At 47.5% G+C, this 16327-nt stretch overlaps 1 long non-coding RNA gene across 1 annotated transcript; it reads right to left on the bottom strand.

Annotated features, from left to right (window-relative positions):
• Nucleotides 1-11192: 11192 nt before the first annotated feature.
• On the bottom strand, nucleotides 11193-13820 carry LOC138915873 (uncharacterized). The gene is made up of 2 exons (XR_011422274.1): nucleotides 13548-13820; nucleotides 11193-12191 (listed from the first exon to the last, which is right to left on the bottom strand). It is a non-coding gene; the product is annotated as an uncharacterized lncRNA (long non-coding RNA).
• Nucleotides 13821-16327: the final 2507 nt, after the last annotated feature.

Here is a 16327-nt window from a genome sequence, read left to right as displayed (position 1 = left end):
CATCTGTGATGTAGTTTTCCATTCAGTTTCCTTTTTTATTGATTTAATACTCAGAGACTTTTTTTATTGGGATCTATTTGTTTTATAAGAAATATGCCTTTAGGGGCTCAAAGGCAGAGCTTGCCTAATTTCTATGGAATGTGCAGCCAAGAAAATCATCGGAAAGAGTTGTTTTGTTAAATGAGAGTCATAGAAAAAGTCCTGAATTGCTTTAAAAATGCTTTGCAGAAATTTCTTAATATGTTATGAGAGTCAGTGCAATCAATTAGAAAAATATGTGGAATACTGGGGATTCCTGTCCCCCGCCCAGCCTCACTCATAAATACCACCTCACGTGTAGCAAGTGACCGGATAGATTCTTACAGCTGGTGGCAAAGTGTTGATTTTGTGTTCTAGAAAGAGATTGTTCATAATTCAACCCCACATACCCCATTAATGAGTACTTGCTTAAACCAAAACCAACAAACAAAAACAGAAAAAGGGTTGCTAAAATGTATTTTCTAAAAAATTTTAAATTTGAAAACAAATTCTTGAGGTAAAATGATTTCTGCACTGTTCGGACACATTAAATAGACAACCTGACCACCCTCACAGTCTGGGACTCAAAGGGAATAGAGGTTCTTTTAAATCGTTGGTTGCCTTTGGTTAAGAATTTATCATCTAGTAGGAGACATTGAGATGTGTGTGACTCCCGAGAGTCTGTCCTGAGCAATCCAAGACAGCGTAGGATTAAGTACAGTTTTGTGGTTCAAATTATCAAATGCTGTAGGAATTCAAAGGAGGATAGAGCAACAAGATAAGAAATGGCTAGAGCTTGAAGCTCCATGGAGGAACTGAGAGTGGAGCCAGGTCTTCCACGACAGGGACAATGTCCAGTGGGTTCTGGGGAAAGTTGAGGGCCTTCCAGGATAGGGAAGTGAAGTCACGAAGGTGGGAAATGAGCCCAGCAAGTTAATGGGAGAGTGAAAAATGTGCTTGGCTTGGGCAGAAACAAGACGAGTCTTGGTGACATTGGAGAGGACACTGCAGTCACCAGAGGACGCTGGCTTTGTCAGAGAAGGGAAAGGAGCCTGCGAAACTTGAAGCAGGGAAGTGCCGTGATGGAAATGTGGTTGAAGGAAACGGATTTGGCAGTGCGTGCTCTGAGAGAGATGGCGGGCAGTTGTCTGGGTAGAAGCTTCTTGTGTTTTTATATACGGCAGGTCTTAGTTTGGGAGGTTAGCTATTTTGCTACCCAACGAACCATTTACCTTCGCATTCACTTAGAGATTTTATCTAATATTTTAAATTTATCTAATGCAATATTGTTTCAATATTTTATACAATTGTGTGGTGCCACTTCTAGTCCTTCTGGACCAAGAGTAGGTAAAAATACAAAAGTGGGTACTCTATGTCTAAACAACACAATTTATTGGTAGACAAGGCAGGTAAGGTGTTTGCACTCAGAAAGCTTGTCCATCGAGAGACTGGCTGTAAGCAAATGATTACGGCAACAGCGAGCTACGATGACGGTGGGAGCCCAGGAGAAGTAGGTGCTACAGAGAAGTCAGCAGAGGGCTCTAACGCAGACTTGCGGCCTGAGGATTTGGGGAAAGTCTCTCAGGGGAAGTGACATTCAAAACAAAATCTGATTGGACTGGAGGAAGGGAGAGTAGGAACTGAAGGGAGTTAGAAATTCTAAGAAAAGGAAATTCCACTTGTGGCGACCCTGAGGTGAAGCAGAGTCCGGAGCATTCAAGGAACTGAAAGGCAGCCAGCTGGGCTGGAGCGCAGGCAGGCTGCGCCGAACGGAGAGACCCGCCTGGAGGAGGCGGATGGCCCCAGCCTTGCAAACCACAAGGGCGTCCACAACGCTCTCCATCTTCCCCAAAGAGTGCCCTCCCCCACCCCTGCCAAGAGTCACAGCGACTTCAGCATCCCTTCTCATTGTCCTCCAATGTCAAATCCTCACACTGTCTGCATCTCTTCAGTGCAGATCTGCCGCTGTGCGTGGGCACACCTTAGAATCCAAGGTCGACTGAAAGTGCTCCCCTGTATTATCCCAAATGTGAAATTCCCCGGGGTCCGCTCTGACCACAGCCGCTCAGCCCTCTTCCCCACTGAAGTGCTGTGTGACCCTGCAGACCTTGCCTTCTCTGTTGCCACCCTCTTAGTTCACTAGGCTCTTCTCTGGCTTCGCGTCTACCCCAGCACCGAGCTCAAGTTCGTCCACTTTTAACTGAACCCTCATTAGTGTCTGACGGCTCTCCTTCTGCTTGGCCTTTCGTCACTCTCAGATTCCCATAGCTCAGTGAAGAGTAACGGTGAGTCTGTTTTCTCTGCTCCTCTCTTGTGCTTTCCCGGGAAACTCAGGTGACTTTGCTGCTGATCCGTGCTGCCAGCTTCAACCTGATCCTTATGACGCTTGATATCCATTTTCGTTGATTGCTTATTTCCTTCCTCCCAAACACCACTTTCAAGCTTTCAGACTTTATCGTCCTAACCCTCAAGCCTGCTGTCCACCACATCAGCTTGCTATCTCAGGGACTGGCACCGTTCTCGGGCTCCTGTGCCAGGAACCCGGGACTCCTCTGGGCTCCTGTCCTCCCTCTCGCTTTCAGACAGTGGACCAGTACCACTGACTTGCCCTCTGAGCCTCTCTCTTTCCTGATAGCTGCTCGTCAGACCCAGAGTGTCATCGCTTTCCTTGTCGTAATTGGTTTCCCTGCTTCTATCTGGAATTCTTCCAATCATTCTTCCACATTCTTCAGACACGAAATCCAGCCTAGTCATTGCTTTCTTTAAACTATCCAATGACTCCCGTTACCTGTAGGAGGAAGTCCAACCTGCTTGCAGACACAGAGGGCCGGCTGGGCTGGCCTCGCCTACCTCCCGACCTTTCTGTTCAGGTGCGCCTCCTCCCTCTCCTGCCGCCTCCCACCCTTGGCCCCACCCTGTGTCCATTCGATCGGCCTCCTTCCTCTCACCCACCTGCTGTGGTGGACCTCCGGGTGCCTGGCTCCTCTGTGGGGAGTGTCTTTCTCCACCCACGTACTTCCCAGACGCTGGATATCTTTAGAGATTCAGCTCACAAGTTACGGAAGCCTTTGCCGCCTCGCTTTCTCGCCCTCCTGCATGGTGGTCCTGATCTTTCCTGCCCCCACGCCCCCACGCCCCTGGGCGTCCTTCTGTCAGAGCAGTGATTCTTCTTTGGAGCAGCAGTTGTTTCCAGCTCCTGCTTCTTCACCATGGTCACAAGCCCTTTGAAGACAGCAGCTGTTATCACTCTGCTTCTCACACTTGGTGCCTGCACGGCTCCTGACCTGCAGTGGCAGCTCAGAGAAGGTCACCAGACTGGACCGATATCTGGGCAAAAGATTGTCTGGTCTACCTGATTGACAGTGACTTCCCATTTGGGACCCTTCAGTCTCCTTCTGCTCCCTTCTTGCCAGAGAAAAATCTTTATGCCCCCTGTCTCCTCAAGCCTGCCCCTGATCCTTTCCAAGGTTCATGTCAGCTGGTGCCCCGCATCTAACTCAGCCCCGTTTCTCCTGTTCTTGCCCCATAAGTTACTGCTCCCCTACCTTCCACTTTTGGTTTCTTTTTCTACCTTGACTTTTCCTTCTAGCCTACAAATGGGCTCCGTCTCTCCTATTAAAACAAAACAAGCCCATCTCCCTCAACTCTTCGCCAATCATCCTCCACGCCCATCCCTGACCCCACACTCCCATTTACTTTGTTTATTTATTTATTTATTTATTTTATTTTATTTTTATTGTTGGTGGGAAAGATTCGCTCTGAGCTAACATCTGTTGCCAATCTTCCTCTCTTCCTCTTTTTCCCTTCCCAAAGCCCAGCACATAGCTGTGTATTCTAGTTGTCGGTCCCTTCTACGTGAGCCGAGGCCGCAGCATGGCTACTGACGGAGGGGTGTGGTTCTGCGCCGGGAACTGAACATGGGCCCCTCAAGCAGAGTGTGTGTGAACTTTACCCGCTAGGCCATCAGGGCTGGCTCATACTTAATTATTTTCTTTTCTTTTCTTTTTTTATTTATTTTTATTTTTTTAAAGATTTTATTTTTTCCTTTTTCTCCCCAAAGCCCCCCGGTACATAGTTGTGTATTCTTCGTTGTGGGTTCTTCTAGTTGTGGCATGTGGGACGCTGCCTCAGCGTGGTCTGATGAGCAGTGCCATGTCCGCGCCCAGGATTCGAACCAACGAAACACTGGGCCGCCTGCAGCGGAGCGCGCGAACTTAACCACTCGGCCACGGAGCCAGCCCCTTAATTATTTTCTTAATTGCACTCATCACAGCAGTGTTATTTTATTTTTCTGCTAACTCACTTTTGTCCCACTAGAATGTAAGCTCCCTGAGAGAAACCTCTCCCCACGTCTAGCACTGTGGCTGTGCAGAAGCAGTTTATTTTATTTATCTGTTGGATCGATTGATGGATGAGTGAATAAGCAACTGAATAAACCAGTAAGTGAGTCTGTCTGTCTTCACTGTCAAACTCCTCTGAATGCTGGATGTCCCATGTTCTTTTAACCCGTTGCTCTACTGAAATTGCTGTTTCCAAGTGTGCCAGTGACCTCTTTATGACCAAGCCCCATGGCCCCGACATTTCTGTGGCACTTGATGAACCTTCCTTGCCATTCTCTCTGTTACTGGTGTCTGGAGAACGTGCTGCCCTGGCTTTCCTCCTACCCTCTGGTCACTCCCGCTCCGGCTCCTCTTCCTTCACTCGCTTCTCGTTTGTCCTCTGGGAAGTGGTCTTTTGGAACGCTGCACAGCCCATCCCAGAGACTTCACCTGTGATCTCCAGCATGAGCTGCAAGCCTTATTCTCTGTCCTCAGCCTCGTCCTGAGCTCCAGGTTGGCCTGCTATGTATTTCCAAGTGAGGGTTTCACTGAACCCCGAATTCACCACGATTCAAAAACAAATCTATAAACTTCCCTCTTCGGGGCTTCCATGTTCCAGCCAACGGGAGCACAGCGCCCCCTCAACGTGGACTTGCATCCTGGGAGTCAGCGCTCCTCACTCCATGGCACGCCACTGACCAGTCACCGAGCCCCGTCAGTTCTCCTATGGTGACATCTTTGACTTTACCTCCGTCGTCTCTTTTCCTTGGTAACCCAGCCGTCACGTTACCTCTGAAGCGATCTTCCTGAAACACCAGTTCTGATCACCTGGAGCCTCTGCTCAAAGACTGTGATGGTACAGAAAGCTTTTGGAAGGATCAGTAAGAAAGTCTATTGTTTGAATTTGGTACTGTGATCATGACTTAGTATTATAATTTTATAAAAGTGTAATTCGAAATTCCTTTTATTGCCTACCAAATCAGTTCACAGGCTTCTCTAGCAAAGCTTCGTGTCCATCTACAGCATAGTCCCAACCTAACTTTCCACCTGCTTTCTTCACTTATGCTATGTTCTAGACAAATGGATTATTCGTCATATATGCCTACATATATTTTTTGATTCACGGTTGAACTGGTATAGTAGGACATTTGTGGAATAAAGAGATGCCTTTTAATTTAATTGTCTTAAAGCTTTGGTCTTCAATGAAGTTGACTTGTACACAAATATCTCTGAAAACACATCCAAAGTACATATCTATAGATGTAACCTCTATTGAGATATCAAATTTGCAACTACCTCAAAGACACCTGATACATGCTTATGATATACGTAGCAATGAGGTGGGAAGGCTGGCCATCCCTTGTGGCCTCCGTGGGTGCCCTTCCTCAGATGCCTGGGGCCACCACAGCAATGACGATTCCTGTCCAGCCAAAGTGCTGTGGGGTGACGGTATTCCATGATCAGTAGGTTCCGGGGTCCCAGGTCCCCGATCCAGAGTATGGGGGACGCCTTGCATCAGTCATTCTGTTTTTTCCTGCTGTAGATGCCAGCAGGCAGGGCAAACATTTTCATGCCAGCCAGCCGTCTGGAGCGGGGACCTGCCCGCTGGCCTGCTTGTTCTCTCCGCTCTGCTGCGCACAGACCCAGCTTTTCAGGAGGCTAGTTTCCCACTTAGCCCAGGTCGACCTCAATCTGTATTTGCTCATCTTTGCCCCTATCACAGGGGAGACCCTCCGTCTCCAAATTAGGAAGCAAGCTGCTCTCCTCTCTCTTCCACCAGCTCTGGGCTCAGCTGCTCACGCCCCCAGCTGTCATGTTATCAGAGGGAACAGAACTGCCCATCCCACCAGCATCTGGTTGACATATCTCCCTTACCCAGCCACGGGCTATCTAATAAATTCCTGCCCCAAGGATGAGCATTTGGAATACATTTAAAGAATATTTTAAAATAATTTTATTGTTCTCTTTTTTACCAGAGAAATTTATTAGAAAAACAATATATTTTTCTAATTACTACCCAATTACTCTATCACCATACAACTATGACAGTATAGCAATAGAGTGTTGTGTATTAATAGGCTATTCCAGGAAAGCTAACAACTTTTAATAATTTTGTTTTTATAGGAAAACATATTTCAGGTTTCCATCAGTCAAATGTATGCAAGATTTTGGAATACACAATTGTAGATGTTAAGATTTCCACTTTCTAATGTATATATTCTAATATATATACATAAATGTGAATATGTATTTTACCAATACATGTTGTGTATATATATATATTTTATATGGTCTAACACATATATGTACTTCATATACACATACATGTGTGCATTTTTTCAGATCACAGGGACAAAGACTGGATGGAAACAAAGGAAAAGGAAAGTTGTTAACATGCAAAGTGGTGACAAAACGTCTTCCTTAATAATGTTACATTGTTTATACAATTAAAGACAGACTTAGTGATACAAAACTGCAAAAAAAAATTATCAGCTCCTCCCTAAAGGCGACCCCCATACCCACAATGCATTTTCCTGTTTTCATAGCATCTTACGTACGCCTTGAATGTTATTATCATATTGTAGCGTAGTTACTTGATTATGTGTCTGTTTTTCCAGTTAACTGTGAGTTAGGGTGAGGATGACCTCTTGCTGGTCTTTGGCTCACAGAGTCACACATGGCACAGAGCAGGCACTTGCATTTGGTGAGTTATCGAGTGAGTGATAACGAAGGAACAAGTGCACTCCTTCACATGGTCCCGTGTTGGTGGGAGGAACACACTCACACATCCCTCCAGCCATGCTCAGAGTACGTGAATACCATCCACAGCACCCGAAAACTTTGGTCACAGCAGAAAATAGCCTCCTCTGAAGTAGAAGTGTGCAAGTAATTTATAAGTGAGTCTGGAGGAAGTGTCAACAACAGATTTTGGGGTCTGTTCCTTTGGTATATTCCCTGACTCAGGCCTCAAACATTTTCAGTTCCTCAAGTTTTTGGTTTCTTTTTTCTAAATTTTCCTGAAGTCCATTAAAATGATAAAATTGCTTCCTTTCTCCAAGGTTTTAGAAGTTCTTGAAATGAACGTGTATTACTCTGACCATGAGGAACCACTGGAGAGTCAGGCTAGGGATGTAGATGGGGACCGGGCAGTCATCTAGGGGAGCAGAAGAGACGCCCAGAGAGGAAGATGTAGGAAGGTTTAGAATGGGGCCTAAAAAGCCGTCGGGATTGCCCAGAATAAAGACAGAACCTCCACCGGACAAACACAATATTGTCAACAGAGCAGCGTGGCTCCATTGGTCCGGGATTTCCTATCTCTCTTGGTAGCGAGAATCGGCAGGGCCTTCTTGTCAGCAGAGGAGACTCCTGGCCTCCTCTGGAATCAGGCTCGCCAGCACAAAGGGCTGGGAACGGGCCTCTCTGATGCTTGGCCCCTGGTGATTCTCGTAAGCAGCCAGAGCATTGAGCTGGCTCACTGTAATTTCCCGAGGGGGAATTTGGAAGGTGAAGTCCACAAACCCTCCGGCCCGTGTACCCACACGTACATCTGCGCCTACAGAGGCCATGGTTGATTCATTCATTCATCCTTTCTTCCATTCATGAGCACATGCACAGTGTGAGTGTCTGTGATGGGAGTGAGACTGCTTGTCACTGTGGGGGAGTTAAAGGAAATAGAAAATTCGGTATCACATTCCACATGCCACTACTTGATATAATTTACAGATTTACAAACTCCATGAAAGTTTTCAGTGTATTACCTAACTACACAACCAGGCAGGTTTTTGTGTGCGTGTCTTGTTTTGTTTATTTGCTTTTTAAACACTCATGGAATGAAGTCGGATAGTCAAGCTGAGTCATTCGGTCCCTTAAAAAAGTCCCTAATTCCTCTTCCACTTGGGAAGTTTGAATCTGAAAAGTTCAAGCATTTTATAAAAGATGTACTCTTTCTAGAACACTTTGCACAGACCCGTGAACTGTCTCAGTCTGTGCGTTCTGTGTTTTGACGCTAAGGCACACCCGGAGAACTTCAGCCTGAATCAACCAAAACTTTGGCCATCTGATGATTTTCTGACTAGTGCCCTCTTGATTTTTAGACAGGCTCCTTTTTGATCTAAATCTGTCTCCTACTTTTTGAGAGTTACGGTTCTGGGTTGAAAACAAGTATGTTGTATTTTCCGGGATACATGCATTGTACGTATAGTATTATTAACACATGAATATGTCCCTACCTGAAATGGATTAAGAAAAGCAAGTATGAAACCACAAATGGAAGTCTGCCGTGAGGAAGCACTGGACTCCGAGTGTCGCTGGTCCTCTCACTGATTCATTCTGAGGACGGAGCAAGGCGCTTAGCAGCTCGAAGACCCTAACAGCTCTGATCATAGGTGTCCAAAGCTGTGTGAACGTAGGATGAACTCCTCCACAGACAGGAGCTTCCTGGAGGCACAGAGCTAGCATTGCTCACTCCCCAGGACCTGTTAACACAGGGGGCATGTGGTAGGTATTTGTAAATGTTGGTCAGACTTGAATTTGATTAAATAATGCCCAGGAATGATGGCTTTCTCTGTGTCTGATCTCAAAAAGTGGGGTAATCAGTCATAATTTATCCTCTCTTTCCTCCTCTCCAATATTGGAGAATTGAAATATTGGTGAAAAGTAATAATACAAAAATCTTTGGTTAATAAGGTTTTCATAGAATTAATCCAGTTTACTTCTTATGAAGCTTGAGTCTGTCTCCCATGCATCTTTTCCTAATATGGTAAATAGTGCGTTTCAGAGAGAGTTTTCTTCACTTGGTTTTACTCTTAGTTATATGTCCCGTTTTCACTACCAGAAGTTGCTCATTTCTTGTTGGGAGCTGTGGTCATTGAGGAAGGGGAGTTCCTTTAAGGCTAGTAACATTTTGGAATCCCCAGGGATGGTCTGTGACAAAAGAGATTAGAATTCTGAAGCATACCCTTCAAACCACAACTAGTCAATCTATCGTCTGAGTCATAGTCATCACCCAGGTCGGCCTGAACACACAAAGGGAGAAAAAGGAAGAAATCCTCATAAAAGTACAGCACACCCAGTAGAAATTTATTTAGTCGTGCTGTGGAGTTTTGAGATCCAACCCATTGAACTATTTCTAAACTTGAAATTCCAAAAAGGCTGCCATATCAAGTATCTGCCATAAGCTTTCCTACACTGTATTGAGCATTGTTATCTTTATATATTTCGTTGAATACATATTCTTTAAACCAGTTCATAACATCCTTACAGTTTTTCTTTGAATGAGATTTTTGCTAACACCCTGTGCTTCAAATTAATTAAGGTGCTTTTTGAAGATGTCTAATGTAACGTAAAGAATTGAATTTATTTGAAAAACATAAACCATCAGGTCATTTGTTAGGGATCATCTACATGAGTGACAGGTCCGAATGGACATACAGGCCCCTGCCACACACCTTGGTCACTGCAGTGTCTAGGAGAGGGTCTCGTGTGATCACAGAGAGCATACAAATGGAGGGATAATCTAACTAAACCACTTTCCTTTCCTAAGTCACTTAGGGATTCGTGTTTATGAAAGTAGCTGAGTATTTCCGGCCATTAGGGGGAGGGGCTTCTCCTCCCCATCCTGCACCCGGCCGGTCTTGGGATGGACAACCTGCCTAACCAGGGCTGTCCTGTCTATTTTCAGCTGCTGCCACTGCCACCTGTTCCAGACTTAGTCCTCATGCTTTGTGTTATCTTTTGTTCTCACAAGCAAAAGTCATTACCCACGAGGAGTACAGTGGTCGAAGACTCGGAACCTGGGTTTGTGAGCCTGGTTTGTACACCAGCTCGTGGCTTCCTGGCAGTGGGACTTAGTGCCAGTTACTTAACAGGCTCCTGCTCCCCCAACCCCTCCTCGAAGGTTATCCTCCTGTCTAACATGCAGGTGAGAGGCTTACCTTCCAGGGTGTGAAGGCCAAGTGGGAAAACAGCGCTAAGTTCCCAGCCTAGTGCTGGCACGTACGGACAGATGTCAACCCCCGGGAGGAAAAGTGGGGAGGGGCTCTGGAGAGCCCGGGTCCTGCCTGCTGCATCTGCAGCTGCCCGCCTGGCTCTCAGCCTCAGTTCCTCCTTGGTAAACGGGGCAGAATGTTTCTCAACCTTCCTCACTGAGTTAAATGGCTTAAAGGAAACAATTTCTGTGACGTTGTAAAGACTGTGAGATGTTAAAGTGTTATTAATATGATTACCAGGTTTTGGGGAGGCCACTTTGCTCCTGTCGGGAATGGTGCTTTGTCAGTGGAGCTCAGCGGTTCTTTTCTGCTGAGGGCTGTGGCACTTTTTTTCCTGAATGACTCATACAGCACTTGTTATGAACTATCTTGCAGGTTGTTTTTTTTCTTTCTTTCTTTCTTTTTTTTTTTTCCTGTTGCTTCAGCTCTGTTCTAATTTCTTCAAGAGCAAAGGCCCAATTTAAAACCTGCGGGCTACAGCACTCAGAGGGGGGGAGCACCACACTGGGCGGGGCGGCAGGCCGAGGAGCCGGGCGGATGGGGTCTGTGTGACAAGAGGACAGCAAGAGCCTCGATGACACGGAGAAATTCAGGGGTGAAGGGGAACACCAAAGGGCTTCTGTAGACTTGCCTCGATCTCAGGAAGGAAGGAAAAGGCCAGGAGACGGGGGCGGGAGGGAGAGAGCTGGGGTCTTGCGAGCGTTTATATCAAAGTATCATGTCAACTCTAAAGCAGTCCACACTGCTCTCCCTGTGGATGAACAAACACTGTGTCTGATTAATGTCCTAAAATGCCAGTGCCTGTCACCATAGCAGGCTTATCGTTGGCACTAAAAAAATGTTTCTTGACTCTGAGTAGAAAATAATACAATTACTATTTTGTTATTTTATTATTATTAACTTTACATAATAATAACAGCATACATAGCATATAATAACATATACATGATAAAGAACAACAGCATAAGTAATACATATATAACAACACACACACGATACAGGAATAATAGCAGCGTTTGTCAGGTTCTTACAAAACCACATCTTAGGGCCTTGTGTCCATTATTTCATTTAACACTCGAAACACCTGACGAGGCAGATGCTACGGTTATCCTTGTTTCAGGGAGGAGAAAAGTGAGGCTTTGGAAGGAGGTTCTGAAACACTGTTGGGGGCTTAGGGTAGCGAGTTAAGTAAGGAAAAACGAAATAATTACAGGAGAGAATTGAGGGTCCAATCAAGGATGGCGCACGTGAGCCCGAGGGGAGCTCTCAGCAGTTCCTGTGTCTGTCTCAGCGACGCTCTGCGGCCCGGCAGCTGGTTGAGGCTCCCCGTGTCCCAGACTCCAGAGCCTGTGCAGACATTATCCCCTCTGTGCTCCTTGGGCTGAATGGCTAGGAGTCAGCTAATAAGAGGGCAGGGTTAGGAATGGAGACAGGAACCACTGAGGTCTGTTCTTCGGCCTGGTGGAGGTGAGCAATCGTCACCGGCTTCGTCCGGGTGTGCTCTGCCCCACCCTCTGGAGCAAAACTACCTGGCTCCTGGCCTATACGACCTTAACACCATTCAGGAAATACTGGTGACGAGGGTTCAGGAGGGGCCACCTGGAGGCTGGTGACCTTGACACTCTCTGCAGCCCGTGTTTTGTGCAGCTCAGTTGTTTGCTGACGGGTGTAGGAGTCCCCACCAAATGAAGACCTGGGCCGTCTGGGTGGAGCTGCTAGGGTCATTCATCAGAACTGTCACTGGGGCCGCCTCTCCTACAGCCAGTGCAGGGCCAGCATCCCAGCTGGGAAGCGAAAGCTGCTCCCTTCACCACGGCCAAGTCCACTTAGGGAAAGGTGGGAGAGATTGTGCCATCTCTCCCAGATGCTGCAAGGGGAAACAAGACTTACTCTGTTGGGTTATGAAGCGATAGATACCTGTGATTTTAATTACTTTGGGCAAAAAGAATTTGATATTATATCAAGTCAGCACTGACAGTTTTTGCATTCAGCCTACAAAAACAGCTTGTACAAGCTGTGCTGCTATGACTTATGTTGGTTCCAGACAATGGAGCATTCTGAAAAGAAAGCAGACAGGATGGTGAGAAGGCTCGAGTCAGCTAAGGAGCAGGAAGAAGAGATGGCTGCGTGCCAGAGGGAAGAAGTGATGGGGAGGCAGATTTGGGCTAGAAGGAAAGAAGAATGTTTGAGAGTTTGAGCTATACTGAAAATGGAAGTGGCTTAGTGGTCAAGAAGCTTTGATCGCTGGGGGTGATCAGGAGAAGGTGGACGACCATCCCCCAGGAATGGCAAGTGGGGCTGGTGATGGCCCAGCTGTGCCAGGAGGACGAGCAGCCCCTCAAGTCCCCCACCCTTCCCTCAGCAGCCCTGCTTGCTCACATTTTCTTACTGGGTTTCCCCATAGGATTTCCTTTGAAGAAAGAGACCTGCTCAAAAAAAAAGTTTTAAAACCACTTAGCTAGTTGACCTTTATGGCTATTACCAACTCTGAGATTCTATAGTATTAAATCCTATTTGATGTTTTCTAAGAAATCAGGCTACTCATTGATCCGTTCTCCCGAAGTCTGAGGGGGAAGGCAGGAGTGGCCGAGGGGCTTGGAGAGTGTGGGTTGAAGAGGGAGGGAGGGCAGGACACAGGGGCCCTCCACCCTGTCTAACTCCCACTTACCTGGGAGCTTTTTAATAAGCTCCCCACAAATCAACTAAGTCAGAGTCTCTGGGGATGGTGTCTGGGGACAGGTGTTCATAAAGCCAGAGAGGTTGAGAGCAGTGAGGGTGTTCTTTTCCATACCTTGAGCCAAATGTGCCAGACAACACAGTGGTTCTGCAACTTGCCCTACGTCAGAAACCCTGGAAGATTGTTCAGACACAGGTGGCTGTGCCAACCCAGAGTGTCAGACTCAGCAGGTCTGTGACCTCCAGAGTGTCTGATTCAGCAGGTCTGTGACCAGGCCAAAAATGTGTGTTCCTAACAAGTCCCCGGGTGATGCTGACAGTGCTGACCTGGGACCACACTGAGAAGCACCGCTCTAACAAAGGGAAGCACTTCAGACATTGAAAAGGGCGTCCTGCCGGCAGCGACTCGGCTCACAGTACAGACCCTTAATGTGACACAATAGTGGCACTTGACCTCTGTGGTCCTCCTTGCAAAAATACATTAACTTGGTCTAATCATGAGGGAAACATCAGACAAATACCAACCGAGGGACAGTCGACAACATACCTGTCCAGTCCTCCTCAAAACCGTCAAGGTCATCAGAACAGGGGGGTCCAAGGAACCGTCACAGCCAAGAGGAGCTTAAGGAGACGTGACAACTAAATGTCATGTGGTGTCCTGCCTGGCGTCCTGGGACAGAAAGAGGACATCAGAGCACCGTCGAGGAAGAAGGTATCCATGTGGATTCACCACACTCGTACACTCTGGTAGCAGAGTGGGCCGGGCGTGGAGATGGGAACTCTGGGTGACAACTCTGAACTCATTACAACTCGAGATCTGAAACTGTCCTAAGACAAACAGAGGTTATTAAAAAGAGAGAGAGAGAGAGAGAGAATTTCCTGGTGGTTATAGTGTAAACCATCCCTGATGGTGGTTATAGAGCTTTGTCCCTGAAGAGCATCAAGGAAGAATGATCAAATAATTGCATTTTTAGTTTGAATGAAGCCTTGTCCTGGAAAAAGGATGAAGAAGTATACAATGTATCTTTAATCCCTTTGATATATGTGACTGTGTGGCTTTAAATAGATACATGTGTACACGTATATAATATATGATACATAAATACACATGCATCTCTCAGCATCTTTACAGCTGGTCAGAAAGACAAGCGGCTGCCTCCCCTTGCTTCTCACCCAGCAGCCATGCGATGGGAACGGTCCCAGAGGAGAGGGGCATCCGTCGTAACGACTTAAAGTTCCCAGGGAAATTCTCAGGCTTTGCCTGCACTAATCTGGAAACCTTCACAACAGCTCTCTCCCTCTCTCTTCCCTCTTTTTTGCCATTCCAGGAGAGTCACTCAAGCTGGTCTGGAGGAGGGAGAGCAGAGTCCTTCCCAGGCAATATCCCGCTGCTGGCTGTGGTTACGGATTACCTCATTTCACTGGCTTCGAGAGTGAACCTTGCCCCATTCCCACGTGCGCAGTTAAGTTTGCATGTGTCCTCGGGACACGGTGGGCTCTCAGAGTCTGTGTGGGGAACAAGCCCCCTCTCTGGATGCGTGTGTACTCACGCTCCTCCCTCAGCTTGGCTTCAGGTGCCCCTGCCTCTGGGTGTTGGTCGCTGACGGTCCCTGCCACAGTCCCTGGCAAGGTTCAAGGTCATAAGCAGCAATCACACTTGGAAAGGAGATAATGAAAATCCAAGGGCAGACCGAGCACCCACACGCAGTTACAGGACACCAGTCTGAACTGTTCATCTTTTCAGGAGACGTAACCGCGTGTGTGTGGGATTAACTGAGGAAGCAAGCGACACTCCGGGGACTGGCAATGGTCTAAATGCTAGCTTGAGGGAGGTTGGGTACCTGATTCATCTTCCATCCAAGCGGGGGCTTGCTCCCAGGACACAAGACTGCAGGGTTAAATGTGAAACCCCAAATTTGAAGCAAAGGGCTCTCACCACCTGGACTTTCCTCTCCCTAAATTGAGCAGCAATGCTGGAATTAATGATGACTGAAATTTAAAGGCTCCTCTGGGGCACTAGGCACCATTCTAATGAACTAATTTCATCCTCACCGAGGCACAGAGAAGGTAAGCAACTTGCCCAAGCTCACACAGCTTGGGGTGAAGTCAGGATTTTAATCTGGGTTTTCTGGCTCCAGAGCCATGCTCTAGACCATCAGGCTGTCCTGCCTGTCTTAGAGAGGACACCAGGAGGAGTCCCACTCATGCTGAAGTTCGAATGACATTGTTTCTAAATCAGTGAAAAGACGCCTTAAATCAAAGGGCTGAGGCACTGTTGCTGACGTGCTACTCTTGAAAACCTCTCGGGTCGCGGAGGAGCCCTCCTGCTGGTGGACCGGTGTCCTCTGGCCTGGCCAGCGGCCCTGTTGCCGTGGAGCCTGATGGGCGCCGGTGTGTCTTTGCCTGCATCACCGGCCTGGTGCATCATGTGTGGCCCCAGGCGGCTGTGGCCTGGCTTTTCCCGGGGAAGAGCTCATCGACGGGTCTGCCGCAGATGACACAGGCCCCCTGCCCGCTGTGCTCCTGATGACAGACACGCTTCCACAGCGAGCACCGCGCAGCCTTGACAACGAGGTTGTTTTGGGGGAAGAAAGCCCTCCAGTCGCCAGACTTGGGACAAACCCAGCCTCACGTCACCGCTCGTCGCCACAAACGGCTCTGTGCCTGAGGACGGTCTTCTGCTCGCGCTCTGATCTTGATTTCCTGCAGAACAGCTCTCTCGGGTTACAGCCTGTTGGCAAGCACAGCGAGCACCGTTTCCTGTTGCTGAATTGTCCCCACCACCCCGCAGACATCTCCAGCTGTCAGCTGCGGCCGACGACAGCCGTGTCCTCCTGCGGCTTTTTGTCTTCAGCTCAGGTTAAAGCACGGGAAGCAGAGCCCTTGACCGACTCGACAGACAATTCTTAATTCACTTGGTTGAATTTCTGCATGACTTGGAATCTTTTCTGAAAAGAGAGTGGAAATACACGCCCCCACTCCTAAGGCCTAAACAATCAGCGGTGGCAAGACTGAAGATGCGAAGATTTTAAAGCAATAAGGTGCTTTCTAGTTTCTCTTCTGCTTGTCGACAGCAGAGGAGGGAAGGGATCGTCAATGGGCTGTGAGTGGCAGATGGTGCCCCCACGGGAAAACTACAAGGACAGCGATGGGTCGGTCAGACTCAGCGGGGCTTGTGCATGCTATGAAGGTCACAACATTTGAACAGTTCCAACAATTTGTGCTCACTGTTGAATGGAGTCCATTAGCTTCGTTAACTGTTGAATATTAGTTACACATTGCCTCTGTGTGCCAGACACTGAACCAGGCCTACTCTCTTAAGATCTT

Source organism: Equus caballus, chromosome 10 (assembly GCF_041296265.1).
Source record: "Equus caballus isolate H_3958 breed thoroughbred chromosome 10, TB-T2T, whole genome shotgun sequence".
In the NCBI taxonomy this organism is placed as follows: Eukaryota; Metazoa; Chordata; class Mammalia; order Perissodactyla; family Equidae; genus Equus; species Equus caballus.
The sequence above is the reverse complement of the archived record's forward strand: the minus strand, read 5'-3'. Positions and strand labels throughout refer to the sequence as shown.